The following is a 15592-nucleotide window of genomic DNA, read 5'->3' as shown; positions in this document are numbered from 1 at the left end:
GTGGAGCTATCTGTATTCTATGCAATCTTGAATTAATTTTTGGTTTCTGATTTGTCATTGGACTTCATAAACAACTCGACCAAGCTAATACCGATCAAAACTTCACAAAAATAAATATAAATATTTTTGTGGTCGTAAATGTAATATTTTGTTGTGAACGGAGAAATAAATAAGCAATCGCTTATTGCAAGGTTAACTACAGCCTTTTTCACTGCTGTAATGTCCTGTTTTTCCAAATCGAGTCCAATGATAAACCTATTTCTGTTTGGGGATCTTTCGGGCAAGGAAGGGGTTTGAGCAAGCAATGTGCTCACTTTGGGTTGGTCTGATTCCTTTTTTTAATGCTTCCAGACATAATGAACTTCCTGTTTTGTGGTGGGTGAGGAATATGTAAAAATAGCCGTTTATGTTTTCTTCTACCACAATTGTCAATGGTTTCCTATTCTTTCAGATATCAATCAAAATGAAAAGTTGAGAAAATTTGGAATCCGTAGATTCTTATTTGCCATTGGCTTGTGTCAAACGTCAATACTGACAGTTGGAAGCCCTGGTTGTTCTAGCACATGAAGAAAGAAACAGGCAAGAGAGAAAAATATCCTTGTAAGACATTTCATACTTGAGACGTTTATTACAGGTTAAAGACCACAAGAAATAGAAAAAAATTGCTTTCCAATTCCATCACATGATATTATTATTCTAGAATAAAATCTAAATGCCAGTCATGGAAATTGTAATCGAACCCCACTGAAACATCACAAATTGCAATTTCTTAGAGATTGCAATTTCTCTTGTAAACATACAACCCCTTGTACTTGGGCGTGCTTTTAATAAAGACCATTTCCTACCAACATTGGTAAGACAGATCATAATAGAAAGATCATTTCCCACAACATTGGTAGGACAGATCATAATCGACTCTACACTACCATTCACAGTTGATTACTGGTTTGACGTTAATACATTTTTGAGGAGAGAATTGCTTGCAGAGCATACCAAGTTCCTGAAACTCCAAGAACAATTCCTAATACCACAATCCCCACATCCAACACCATCCTTTCCACCCATCTCCTCCTTAAACACCAGCAGGTGAAACCAGGCAGGCAAAACAAATCCCAAAGCACAGCAAACCCCACTCCCACCAAAGACAAGAAATCAGCAAAATTTGGGACCAACAAAGCCACCAAACTCACAAGAAAACCAGCAACCACCTGAGCACAGGCAGTAGGCGCCATCCCAAACCTCCTCTCCACTATCTCATAAACCGGGTTCATCATTATAGGCAAGGTGAAGAACAGATTCACACACAAACCGAGTTTAACCAGCGTGCTCACCAAGCCTGCGCCCAAGTTAGCTGTGATCATGTCCTGTGTTTCTTCACCAAAAGCAAAGTAACCCAAAGCTCCAAATCCCCATACAGCAAGAAAATGAAAGCCATTGTCAAGGCCAGAATTCTACCAAACTTGTCCTTATCTTTCATCTCTGATTCTAATGGCAACACCATCCCAATCCCTTCAAAGGAATAAACGGCCACACCATACCATAAAAGAACACAGAAAGACCTCCAAATGCTTCAGAGCAGGCATTTGTTTCAGAAAAACCAACACGTCCTCAGTCATCACCACCCCATAGCCCCAAGATCAACCACATCAGCAAAATACTCAAAGGGGCCAAATGGGTCAACGTTGCTATCGAACTCAACCCCAGCTGAAACGGTAAACATCCCCATATGTAAAAGCTCTTGGGCGCAATCCCAGGATTTGGGGGTTCGAATCCATAAGATCGGCTAAAGTATTGCCAATGAAATTAAATAACCAATACAAAAACCAGTCTGGGATAAAATAATCAGAATGTCAACAAGGAATCTCCCGACAGGGCACAAACTGTAAAACCCAAATCGCCAAACGACGCAATCTTGGAGAGCTCTTTTAGGGATTCGAGCTTGCGGCGAGTGTACACCAGAAGCATCATGCAGTGGTGAGTGAGAACGGCCACGGCGAAGATCATGAGGAGGCTCATGACCCAGCCGGTGCGCTTGAAAGAGTAGGGGAGGCTAATACGCCAGCTCCACAATAGCAATGAAAACATTGGCAAAGGTCTTGGATTGCGAGGACAATGCTCGTGGTCCACCCAGAAGCGGTGTATCCTCCTGGCTGGTGGTGGCGGCGCTCTTAAAGCATTAGAGGACGACCCTTTTTCTAACCCATTAAGCAATGTGCGTAAGATTAAAATCTGCACCTTTTCTTCTTCGTCTTCTCTCTTTTTTCAAATCTGCGACTTCTCTTCTTCTTCTAATCTGTTTTTTCAGAATTGATTGATGAGAGGTTTTGTAATGGATATTTCAGGTACTGGATATAAGAGTTTCGATTAGCAAGAAGCACTTGGTCTAGATCTTTTTTGTATTGAGAATTGTGCCCAGAAAAAAAAAATGTAAATTTACCCAGAGTTTTGGCACGTGCAGAGGATGGAGAGCGGTCCTAAATTTCTGGAGTTTTCTAGTTTTTATGCAGGATTTTCTGAGGCAACGCTGGATAAGAGATTGCAGTGTACCATTTGTGAACCAGACGTAAACTCAATACGAAATTTAAGGGTTTCGTGTTCAATATTAACGATTTCGGGCATGCAACTGGTAAAGGGGTTAATTGTACTCACGAAATTCACATCTTTTACACAATTTTTTATTATTTTATTTTGATATATACTAGGAATTCGGATTATCTTGATTAAGGGTCTTTTGGTGACGTGGTAAAAGTTTTAAAAAGTATTTAAATAGTTTTAAAAACTATTTAATAAAAAAATTAAATTATTTAAGTGCTACATACTAAAATATTTTAACTTTCAAATAAGTTAAAAAGTATGTTTGAGGAAAATGATGTTTTTCCACAATCGTGCTTTTCCAGATAATGCGGAATCTAATTCAAATTTTAAAAAAATTATCAATGGACAAAAATATTCATATAATTTTAAGATATTTACAATTTTCAAACTTTTGATGATATAGTTATAATTTTTAAAAATTCAAATAATCGTTATTTCTGACATAGAAATCATTTTTTTAATTTGTTTATAAACAAACGTAACGTATTTGAAAGTATTTTAAATATATGATTACTAATAGTAATAACTTTTTAATAGTAGAACTTGTTACTTAAGTTATAAGCTTTAAAGGTATAAGTTATATTTCTCACCGCAATTCTAAATATGCACTAATTGAAGTTATGGACATTAGATATTGATTATTGATCATTAAGTGTATGAAAAAGTCTTATTGCAGTCGGGTGGGGGAATCGCCTTGTAGTCGATGTCCATGTGGACAAAAAATGAAATGAATAGTTTCATTCAAATGGACAAAATGCCAATTTCGAATGGACAACCTAGACGTTTGGAACCTAAACACAACTCAACTCATCTCAACTCATAATTACAACTTTTTCAAATTCCAACACAAAATATAATAAACAATTCAACTTTTTAAAATTCTAAAATATTAATAATATTAAAAATAATATTCTAACAATATTTTATCATCTCAATTCAATTCAATTCAACTTATTTTAACATCCAAACGCAGCCTTATATTCTCCCCACCCTCTCTCTCATTTTCCCCATCTCTTTCTCCCATTCGTTCTCCTCCCTTTGTGAACCGACTGCTTTTCATGATCTCTTTCCTCTATAAGGCCTCATCTCCTCTTTCAATCTGCGAGAAGCGTGTTTTCTATCTTCGAGATCTTGGCCTCATCTCCTATTTTGTGTTTTCCAAGGCTCATCTCCATCTTCATGTTCCCCTTCGTGTTTTCCATCTTCGAGCTCATTCCTAACCCTAACCCTAACATTTCCCTTCATCCTGAAACCTAACCCAACCAGATCTAGCCTCTTTCTCTTAATCCTAAAACCCTAACCATCACTGAACTACATCGTCTCATTCTCGTTTCCAATCCCTTCTCCTTCATTGAGAGTAGGCACTGGGCAAATGATTGATCGAGAAGTTGAAAGCTTGGTAAGCTCGCTCACTCAACTCTGAAAAGTAAGCTCTCTTATTTATATGACCACTCTTAAAAGTTGCCCAGCTCATCTAATGATTCATTGTTTCATTTGTAGGTTTGAATGTCCAAGATCTTTGAGGATTGTGAGGATTGTGAATCTGGTTTTTTAATATTGTTCTATTTTATATTTTTTATGATTTGGATAGTGGGGTATTTTTAGATATTCTGTGAATAATAGTGAAAAATAATGATAGAATATTAAATAATAATGAAAAGTAATAATAAAATAATGAATAATAGTGAGATATTACGAGGTATTGTGAGTAAGCAGTCCATACAAATTCTTGTGTTTATATTCTTGGATTGATATGTGTAAATTTCTAGATTGTGAGCATTGTGAATCTAGTTTTTTAGTATTGTTCTGTTTTATATACTATGCTTATTTTCTTGGATTATGAGTCAACAGTCCTGTACAGATTCTTGTGTTTATATTTATGGATTGATATGTGTAAATTTATGGATTGTGAATATGGTTTCTTAGTATTGTTCTGTTTTACATTTTTTACTGTTTAGTTTCTTGGATTGTGAGTAAACAGTCTCGTACAGATTTTTGTGTTTATATTCTTGGATTGATGTGTAAATTTCTAGATTGTGACGATTGTGAATCTGGTTTTTTAGTGTTGTTTTGTTTTATATACTATGTTTAGTTTTTTGGATTGTGAGTAAATAGTCCTGTACAAATTCTTGTGTTTATATTCTTAGATAGATGTGTATATTCCTAGATTGTGAGGATTGTGAATCTGGTTTTTTAGTATTGTTCTGTTTTATATACTATGTTTAGTTTATTGGATTGTGAGTAAACAGTCCCGTACAAATTCTTATGTTTAGATTCTTGGAATATGAGTAATTTTTTTTTCTTTTGTTGTTTAGATTCTTGCATTGTGAATCTTGTTTTGGTTAGAATGTATCATCATCATCATCATCATCAATGTCTTCTTCGTCTTTCGTTAAATGTACTTTGAGTCAATTAGTGTGCTTCTGTGATGTTAAAGTCACACTCAAATATTCAAATATTGTAAGTATTTGGGACGGCCCTTCTTGGAGAGTCCAAAATACAACACAAAGGTGACATGTAACATTTAATATATGTGTTCATAGTCTCACTCTTAATATTATGTACATCTAACATTTTTCTTGTATGTATAAAATGATTAAAAATTACTATATTGTAAATATTTTAAGTGGACAGATAGTAATCAAGATATAGAGTAAGAACTTATAAAAAGAAAAAATGAATTGTTAGAGAAAGAAGGAAGAGCCCACAAGATACTTGATGGGATTGTAAAAATGGAGATTGAGCTCCGAAAGAGAGAAGAAGAGATCGAGAAGAGAGAGATTGTGCTATCCAATATAAATGAAGAGATTTTGAAGAAAGAGTTGGTACTTGTCGAGCAACAAGCTAAAGTGTGGTGTTCATGCACACTACTCTGGGTGTATTGGACTTTTGCGATAGTTGTTTCATGTTTTTTAATAGGATCTAAGTGACATATCTTTTAACTGTCCACGTTTGTAAGATATTTCAGGTTATGGTCTGTAATATATAGTTAAGTCAGTTGGTTACTGTTGAGACCATTGTTGGTTGTAATATATTGTTAGTCTGTTGGAATGAAGAAATACTGTGTTATGGAGATGTCTGGAGCCTTGTCATACATGTTAGATGTAATATATGTAATATATGTAATACTTACTTAGTCTATAATATTACTTTGGTCATTTAGTTGTAGTTGTTGTACTTGTACTCTTAATTGAATATACTTTTGTTGAGGTATTTGCTTTTGAATTCAAAGTTAAACACAGAACTTGCATTATTCTTTATCCAATACTGTGCATTCTCAGTTGAGACATTAATCCACAACCCGTGTTGGCAAAAACAATTGTGAATGCATTCACCTGCTTATACATCTAACAAATGCATTATACATCCACATGCTTCCATCCACCTGCTTATAGAGTCAAAAGAGATTTTAAAGTTCCAACCTTTGGGACAAAGGTCCAGTGTTGACATTGATCATGCACAAAAGGGGAAAATAATATCAATAAAAATAATAACAAATTGACTAGGAAAATAATATCGATAAAAATAACAACAAATTGACTACAAGTCCAATATCCAAGCTGGTGAACTCTTGCCAAAAGTAATGTATTCATGAGACATTCAATTTAGAAATTGTGATTGTCATACACATGATACATAATCACATTAATATATTTGAGTAAGTTATGGCTCACAGCAATCTTCCAGCTCCCTATTCACCTATTCGGTATACCAAGGTCAAATCATACAAATTCTTGATCATCATCATAAACTTTCAGTAAAGAATCAACTGAACAACTGAACACAAGCACTCCAAAACATAAGAATCGAGCTAATGATTCTCAACCAACTGAACAAGTGGTAAAAGTATTATATTTCCCAATGTGGTTGTGTATCCATACTCTCCGGTTGTGTTTCATCCAGCCAAGTTATTGGTATGTCCTAACATATAAACAATCATGGTAATTAACCCAAGGTTGATGCATTCTGGTAATAAACATCAATTCAACACATTCCAAAATAATTTTTAAACAATATAACATACCTGAGTTGGATTGGAGTATAATTTGTAGAGCTACGAAGCCAGTTTAATACAGGCGAGATTTCTAACCCAAATATTGAGACAAGTTCTAGCAAGTCTTAATATGCATAAATGTTATTTACATCCCTTCTCAAACTAAATAAGGTGTGAATTTGGAAGAATTTCGGATTGGATTATAAGATCACTATATGAATGCAAATCTGTTACATATAACTATAATAAATTGCTCACGATGCATGCATGGTCAGTGCCCAGTTAGAAACGTCCTAAATTGAAGTTTCAAAACATCTAAATCAGATTGGGCGCTTGATATATTGGCCATGTAAAAGGGATATTGATCCAGAATTGATACATGCATGCAATGGACTATATATGAGAGGAAATATGATTTTTTTTTTTTTTTGGGAATTGCATCCAATTTAGAGCTAGATTCATAATATGGAGAGCTCGGCTCATGAGTTGGATAATTGATCATGAATCTGGAACACAGACCTTATATATATAAACACAATAGATTAGTCGAATTCACAGCAAGTCTCACAAACACAAACACAAACACAAACAAGAAGTGAAAATGTTGATTTGCACAAAAGATCCTTCAATTTTTTTTTATTAAGCTGAGATGAAGCTAACACAAACACAAACTCAAACCCACAATGAGAAGCTCCAACACAAACACAAAAATCAAACGGTCATGATCAGATTTGAAACCAACTTAAACGCAAATTCTTCGAACATTTTTCAATAAATGTAGATATCCCTTTTTGTCGATCTGTGGAAGAATTCACGATTTGAAACTAGGAGTGGGTAGCAGGGGCCCACCCCGCATGGGCGGGCGGGCTACCCCGCACCGCAGATGCTGGGGCGGGGGGCGAGCTGACCCCAGCGGGGCCCCACCCCGCTCCGCACCGTCCAAATAATAATAAAAAATATATATTTTTATATTTATATAAATAATTTATATAAATATATATTGTATATAAATATATACAATTTGTTAAAAACTTGAATTCAAGTTAATGGATTGCCTTGGCCTCCTAGGCAACCAATATATAGGAGGCCAATGCAATACAATAGTCATTCTTAAGCAATGTGAGACTTACTGTTTACGATGATCCAATGGAGACCTTGACTAGGCTGAAACAGACCTCGACAATGGCTGCTTACAAAACACAGTTTGAAGCACTATCTAATAGGCTTAAAGGCCTTTTAGATGTGCACAAACTCAACTGCTTCATTAGCGGGTTAAGGGATGAAATTCGCCTGCCATTGAAGATGTTTAATCCAGTCCGTTTAAATGCGGCATTCAGATTGGTCAAAATACAAGAGAAGTATCTTATCAGCACAAGAAAAAGTCAAAAGAATGGGGAGTGAAAAAGGGGGTCCTGCCGCTGCCAATAACACTTCATATGGTGGGCAGTCTATTAAAGGGAGTAGTAAGTGGTCCAAGCCCATGGTATTTGCAAAGAAAATATTTCCCACTCAAATGGATGAAAAGCATTGAAAAGGACTATGCTACCATTGTGACGAAAAGTGGCACCAGACGCATGTGTGTAAGTCTCCAAAATTATATTTGTTGCACTGTTATGAGGAGGCTGGAGCTGAACAAATGGATAATGAAAAGAAAGAAAATAAGGTGCTGGAAGAAGTGGTAATGAAACCCAAGGTGGAGGTGGTGCCTGAATGCAATAGTTGGAACCCCCAACCGAGTATGATGAGACTTTTGGAGAAAATTAGTGGGGAACGAGTGGTGATTCTCGTGGACTCAGAGAGCTCTCATAGCTTCTTGGACCCGACAGTAGCAAAAAGGGTCAGGTTAAAGGTAAACTAGTCTACAAAATTGGCCGTAAGGGCTGCAAATGGAACAGTAATTCAGAGTGAGAGATATTGTGATTCAGTTCTCCTTAAAGTGCAAGGTACTCAGTTTTCTCAATCTCTTTATGTTCTTGAGTTGGGTAGATGTGATGTTGTGTTGGGGTGAATTGGTTAGAGACCCTTGGGCCCATTTTTTGAGATTTCTCCAAACTATCTATGCAATTTATGAATGCAGGTAGACGTGTGGAACTTAAAGGGCTGAAACCTTAGCCCTTGTCCCTTTAGGGGAGTAGTATGGCCATGTTGGCCTCGGTGACCAAAGGAAATGGGTTTTTTTCACAAATTCAATTGGTGAAAAAATAGGAAAATAGTGCTATGGGCAACGCAGAAATTAAAGAGTTATTAGGGCAATTTAAAGAAATTTTGAGGAACCTCAAGGATTACTCCCTCCAAGGAGCCATGACCATAAATAATCCTAAAGGAGGGCACCATGCCCATTTCTAACCAACCCTATCGTTATCCCTATTATCAGAAATCTGAAATTGAGAGGATAGTGGCTAACTTACTAAAATTTGGGGTAACTAAACCTAGCTCCAACCCTTTCTCCTCACTGGTATTGTTAGTGTGCAAGGCGGATGGGAGTTGGTGAATATGTGTTGACTATTGCATGCTAAACCAACAAACAATGAAAGATAAATTTTCTATTCCAGTAATAGATGAGTTACTAGATGAGTTGTGTGGTGCAACAATATTTTCAAAACTAGATTTGAGGTTAGGGTATCGTCAGATAAGAATGGTACTAGAGGATGTAGCAAAGACTGCATTTAGAACTCATGAAGGGCATTATGAGTTCTTAGTGATGTCCATTGGGCTCACTAATGTTCCTTCCATTTTTCAAGGGTTGATAAACCATGTTTTTTAAGTCATATTGGCGTAAATTTGCATTGGTGTTTTTCAATGATATTTTAATATACATTGGTAGAAGGAAGGGACACCTAGTTCACCTGAAATAGGTGCTGGACTTGTTGCAAGATTACAAGCTTTACGCAAAGCTATCCAAGTGTAACTGGAGGAAGTGTGTGGCGCCCCCAATCCCCCTTATATAAATACACAGGGATCGAGACGCCAGGATGGTGACAACACGGTCACACATCCCAACGAAGTGCCAGTGTGTGTACATGCAACAGTGTTCAAATAAAATAACGCAGCGGATAGTCAACTAAGTACCAGAATTTAATTACAATCAAACATCAGTAAAGATTTAAATAGCAGTTATACAGTCATTCATAAAATAATTTACAATAGTTTTAAAATGTACAAACGAGTGATCCCAGATCACTCGCGGAGCCGTCTCCTCAGGCTCGCCCTCCTCCTCCTCATCAGCATCAAATCTGCGACACCACAAAATGGTCTCGCAGGTAAGTATAACCCAAACAACAACGTAATACAAAATGCATTAAATGCAACTAACATGCATGCACATGAAAACATGCATTTTTCCACAAAACATCATTTTCCCCGAAAATGATAAATTTCCAACACACACCAAAATCTCATTTTGGTCCAATTATCCGTAAATCATTTTCCCAGAAAATGATTTACCCAAAAAATCAACTCGCACTATTTTCCCAGAAAATAGTGCATTAATCCCAAATGCACCATGCATTATTTCCATATGCACCATGGTCTCCCCTATGGACCATCCGCACGTCCTGGCTTCGCAGCGGTGCTCAGTTCCGGGCCCAGCGCGTACGTGGCCAAGCACTCACACTACGCAACGAGCGATACCCAGTTCCGCGCCCAGCGCGTACGTGGCCAGACATCCTCTAGTCCCCGCCAGCAGAAGGACCACGGAGTCGGCACGAGACCATCTCGTCCGATCCCATTGTCGCCCGGCGACAATCCAGGGGACGTTACTCAGTATATTCCGCTCCCGAGTAACCAGAGGAGCTCCACCGAGTTAATGCCCATCTCGGCTTGGGGTCGTGATACACACGCACCAAAAATATCATCACATAAAATCATAGCTTTTCAAAGCACATGAACATGAATGCAATACACGAAAACCCAGTTTTCTTTTACAAACATGATCATGCATGAAATGATGAAATGCACATGTACCAACACAATATCCAAACCAACAAATCCAAACAACCCATCAACAACAAATATCCAATCAACCAAATCAACCAAACAACTCCAATCACAAATCCATCCGACCCCCGAACTCCTCGGACTCAGTCCGGCATGCCAAAAACACAGTGAAATGGGTTAGTGCAAAAATACATTTAAATTACGAAAGTTCTTTGGAGAAATACTTACAGTGCAATATAATAATTTTCCGAGGATCGCAAAGTAGAAAAAGGCGACGTTTGAGCAACACCACAGTGTAAAATACACTGTGGCCGTGGGTCACAGATACCCATTTTTCAACGAGGACAAACGAAGACCCAAGATTGATAGGGTAGGGCCTAGGGAGGTCGGTGAAGCTAGTGGTGGTGGTGGTTTGCCGTGGGTGGCGGCGCAAGGGGTGGTTTTAGGCCAAAAAGTGCAAATCGGAGATGGACTTGGTGGGGCTTCACCGGTGACGGATCGGAGCTGGGGTTGGGTCCAATGGGTTGCCAAGAGGCCGGGGATGAAGTGGTAGGAAGATGGTGGCCAGAGGTGGCGCGACGGCGGCGCAATGGAGGAAAATGTGCCGCGGCGTCGTGGGTTTCGTGGGTTTCGTGGAGGCTAACGGCGGCACGAACGGCGGTGATATTGGTGGGGTAGGACGGCCGGCGGCTGGGGAAGCGGTGGAGCCGGGCGGTGTCGACCACCGCCGGCGGACGGCGGCGCAGCTGGTGGGGGGAGAAACGGACGCGGGGAGAGAGAGAAGAGGAGAGAGAAACGTCCGCACGGGAAGAAAGAAAAAATAAGGAAAAAGAAAAAGAAAAGAAAAAAAAGAAAAGGAAAAGAAAAAATAGAGGGAAAAGAAATGAGGTCCAATCCTCATAACTTGGGTCACAAAAATGATCCAACGGAAACGATTTTAAAACCACAAGTTAAATAAAATAATTTAAACGTAATGGTAAAGTCAAATTGAAATAATTAAATTCCACAGTAATTAATTTAAATATTAAAAGCAATTTAAATGCATAACAATAAATAAATATTAAGAAAGCATATAAAAATAATTTCCACCAAATAAAAATCATAGAAATAAACTCACTAAAAATCCAACCAATTTAAAATAAGAGAAATTATTTTAATTACATAAAAATAATTCCTTCAGTAAAAATACACTAAAATACGGGGTGTTACAAAGTGGATTATCACGGTCACATTATTTATGCTAAGAGAGTAAATGCAGTTCCTAACAAGATTGTTTCGATGCTGGAATGACCAACTCCTAAAAAAACCAAGGCCTTGAAAGGGTTCCTATGCCTAACGGGCTATTACAAGAAGTTCATTAAAGGGTATGGTATGCTGGCAGCCCCACGAACAAGTCTTTTGAAGAAAAATGGGTTCTGAAGGAGCAAAGAAGTTGAGCAAGCTTTTGTGAAGCTGAAGGAAGTGGTTACCCAGCCCTCCGTACTGAAACTCCGAATTTTACATGTCCATTTACCATTGAGTGTGACGCTAGCGAGAAGGGCATCGGGCTGTATTGATGCAGTCCAGGCAACCTGTAGCCTTTCTAAGCAAAATGTTATAAGGTAATGCGCTTCTCCTTTCCACTTATGAGAGAGAATTGCTAGCCTTGGTGACAGTTATCCAGAAGTGGCGCCCTTATTATTGGGGTGAAAATAGATTAGCAAACCTTGAAGTTTTTGTTAGAGTAGAGGATAGGCATGGAAGCATAACAAAAATAGTTCACTAAATTGATGGGGTATGAGTTTAAGATAGAATATAAGAAAGGGCAGGATAATAGAGTTGTTGATGCTCTTTCTCGGAAAGGGGAAGGAGATTACTTCAAGGAATGGGTCTTAACACAGATCACCTTTCCAAAATCTGATTGGGTGGAGGAATTAAAGATGAGTTACCAGTTGTCGAAAGAGTTTTCAGATTGGTTGGCTAAGGCAGGGAAACCGCAAGAAGTTCCTAAGGGAATCTCTGTTGTGCAAGGGCTGCTTGTGAAAAATGGAAGCTTGATGTTAGTACTGAGGTCTCCTTTTATTAAAAAGATGCTCCATTACATACACTGATCCGATAGCTGGTCATTCAGGTTACCTTAAGACTTATCAGAGAGCCAAAATGGACTTTTACTAGTCCAAAATGGAAAAAGACATTATAAGGTGGGTGCAAGAATGTGAAGTGTGTGAAGCTGTTAAATACAATGCTATCCCTCCAACTGGTCTACTCCAACTACTAACCGCACCCAAACAAGCATGGGTTGACATCTCTATGGATTTCACAGAGGGTCTTCCAAATTCCAAATGAGCTACTGTGATCTTTGTGGTGGTGCACAGGTTCATAAAATATGGTCATTTTATGGCTCTATCCCACCCTTACACAACCCAGGATGTGGCTCATATGTTTCTATCCTTAGTGTTTAAATTACATGGGTTCCCAAGAACTATTGTGTCGGATCGTGACCTTGTGTTCCTTAGCTCATTTTGGAAACGTCTGTTTACTCTCCAGGAAATTACACTAAATTTTAGCTCGGCCTACCATCCTCAGAGTGATGGTCATACCGAGGCCTTGAATAAAAGTCTAGAGGGTTACTTGATAAGCTATGCAGGTCAGAAGTCTAAGACATGGGGACAGTGGTTACCACTCGCAGAGTGGTGGTATGACAACAGCTATCACAACTTTACAAAGCTATCGCCTTTCAAGGCTTTATACGAGTATCCACTCCCAAGGCTAATTACTTACAAACCCGTCACTTCAAACAATGACACAGTTGATCAAATAATGAGAAACAAAAGCCAGATTTTGGAGCTTTTGAAGAACAATCTCAAGGCAGCTCAAAACTGAATGAAAATGTATGCAGACAGGAAGAGAACAGAAAGATAGTTTAATGAAGGAGACTAGGTTTACCTATGACTTCAGTTGTACAGACAGAAGTCAGTGGCTGTGCACTATAACTTGAAATTGGCTCCCCATTTCTATGGACCAGTCAAGGTGGATCTTCCACCCATGTCTAAGATCCATCCCATTTTTCATGTCTCCTGCTTAAAGAAGAAGATCGGTGAGAGTATTCAACCCATTCCTATTTTGTCGCCCACAAATGAGTTAGGAGAAATCATACATGAGCTTAGGGGTGTAAATTTAAATCGGTAAAACCGGTCTGGACCGGACCGAACAGGACCGGTTGGTCCAGTTTTGAACCGGTCCGGTCTGAAACCGGTTTCTATATTATGAAAACTGGCCAGATTCGGTCCAGTTTTGGTTCCGTAGTTTTCGGGACTGGACCGGACCGAACCGGACTAGTTGGAAAAAATATATATAAATTAATTTTATATATTATACAAAATATTTATATATTATAAGTTTTATATATAATATATAATTATATATTAAATTTTTATATATAATATATATAATTATATATCATATATGAAATAATTTCATATTATAATTTACAAATTATAACATAAAATATTAATCTTAAATATGAACATTTATAATTTGTTTGCTCATATATTATTAATATAATTATATATAAGATAATGTTATTATAATTTATAAAATAAAAGTTTAATTTTAAAGATGAAAATTTAATTGATCATATGCTTTAAACATAATATATATATATATATATATATTAAATTATTAATAACATTTTATCATAAGAAGTAACACTTTATTATATGTTTTTTACATTTTAAAAAAACTGAAAAACCAGACCGGACCTGACCGGAGGTACCGGTTTAGGAGGGTAACCGGGACATAATTGGTTTTGAAAAATGTAAAACCAGTATATACCGGTTCGGTCCTAGATTTTGTCCAAAACCGGACCGGACCGGATCGGTTTCACCCCTACCTGAGCTAGAGATGATCTTGGAGCGCCGCATGAAGTAGTAAGACCACCATGCTGTGACTGAAGTTTTGGTCAAATGGGTTGGGGCTCCCATGGAGGACAGCACCTGGGAGATCTTGTGGAGGCTTAGGACTGTGTACCCACACATTGTGGGCAAGGACTTATAAGAGGGAGAGACTGTTAGGTTGCTCAAGGAAGGAGATTAAGGCATGACAAAAGAGAAAGGAAGGACCTTGGCTTTGAGGTTGAAGACGGAGAGAGAGGGTTAGGGCAAAATGAAGTCTGCGAAAGCTAAAAGGGGGATTTTAGGGTCATGAAACGGTGCAGTTTGTAAGGGGAAGGCTACGGCGTCATTTGATTTAGAAGGCAAAATGATGGTTTTAAACTGTGTAGTTTTTGTTACAGCTTTCAATTAAAACGCTTTGTTTAATAACAGTCTGTTGTAAGGGTGTTTTTAGTCATTTTATGTTAAGTTTGTTAGGATCATGTAGATTATGTGGGCAAGAAAGGGGAGGAAAGGATCATTGGAGAATCTTGAATATTTGTGATCTTTCTTCTTGGGAGGTTTTGGATTTCTCGAAAATCCAAGTTTATGAAATTGCCGTGATTCTCATCCATCTTCTTCTTCACTAATTTTTTATTCATTTACATTCATCTTTACATCCTTATCAATTACACTATTATTCTATTAGAACCATAACAGTTTGTCTGCGAGAAGCCCTGTTCGGGGAGAAGGAAGCTCTGTGAAGCCGTTTGTGAGAAGCTTTGTGAAGCCGTCTGCGAGAGGTTCAAATCTGTTTATTTTCTCATTTCCTTTGTCTTACTTGTTTTTTTTTTAAATAAATAAATAAAATAAAGCTGACTGCACGATGGTTACACACGTCGACTGCCTGTAGAAAAACTGTAAATCTATCTTGTTATAGTATAACTATGGATGTGTAATTCATATAACTTTTTTTTTTTAATTCGTAATTCATATAACTTAATGCTTATGAGATATAGTAATTTATGACTGTAAATTATGAGAATAATGTTATTCATCATCTCAATTCTCATCATCTCATGATGTAACATTAGATGATAGGTTCACAAGTGAAATATAATAAATAGTCTCCAATTATCTAATATTATATCATGAGACGATGAGATTATGATGAGAAAATGAATGATGAATAGATTTTTTTTCTTTGTTAATTAGG

The 15592-nt window shown here is 37.5% G+C and overlaps 1 pseudogene; it reads right to left on the bottom strand.

Annotated features, from left to right (window-relative positions):
- Nucleotides 1-757: 757 nt before the first annotated feature.
- LOC121257486 lies at nt 758-2611 on the bottom strand (annotated as a pseudogene).
- Between the last annotated feature and the right edge of the window lie 12981 nt (nt 2612-15592).

Source organism: Juglans microcarpa x Juglans regia, chromosome 3S (assembly GCF_004785595.1).
Source record: "Juglans microcarpa x Juglans regia isolate MS1-56 chromosome 3S, Jm3101_v1.0, whole genome shotgun sequence".
NCBI classification, from domain to species: Eukaryota; Viridiplantae; Streptophyta; class Magnoliopsida; order Fagales; family Juglandaceae; genus Juglans; species Juglans microcarpa x Juglans regia.
Note: the sequence above shows the minus strand (reverse complement) of the source record. Positions and strands in the feature narration are given on the sequence as shown.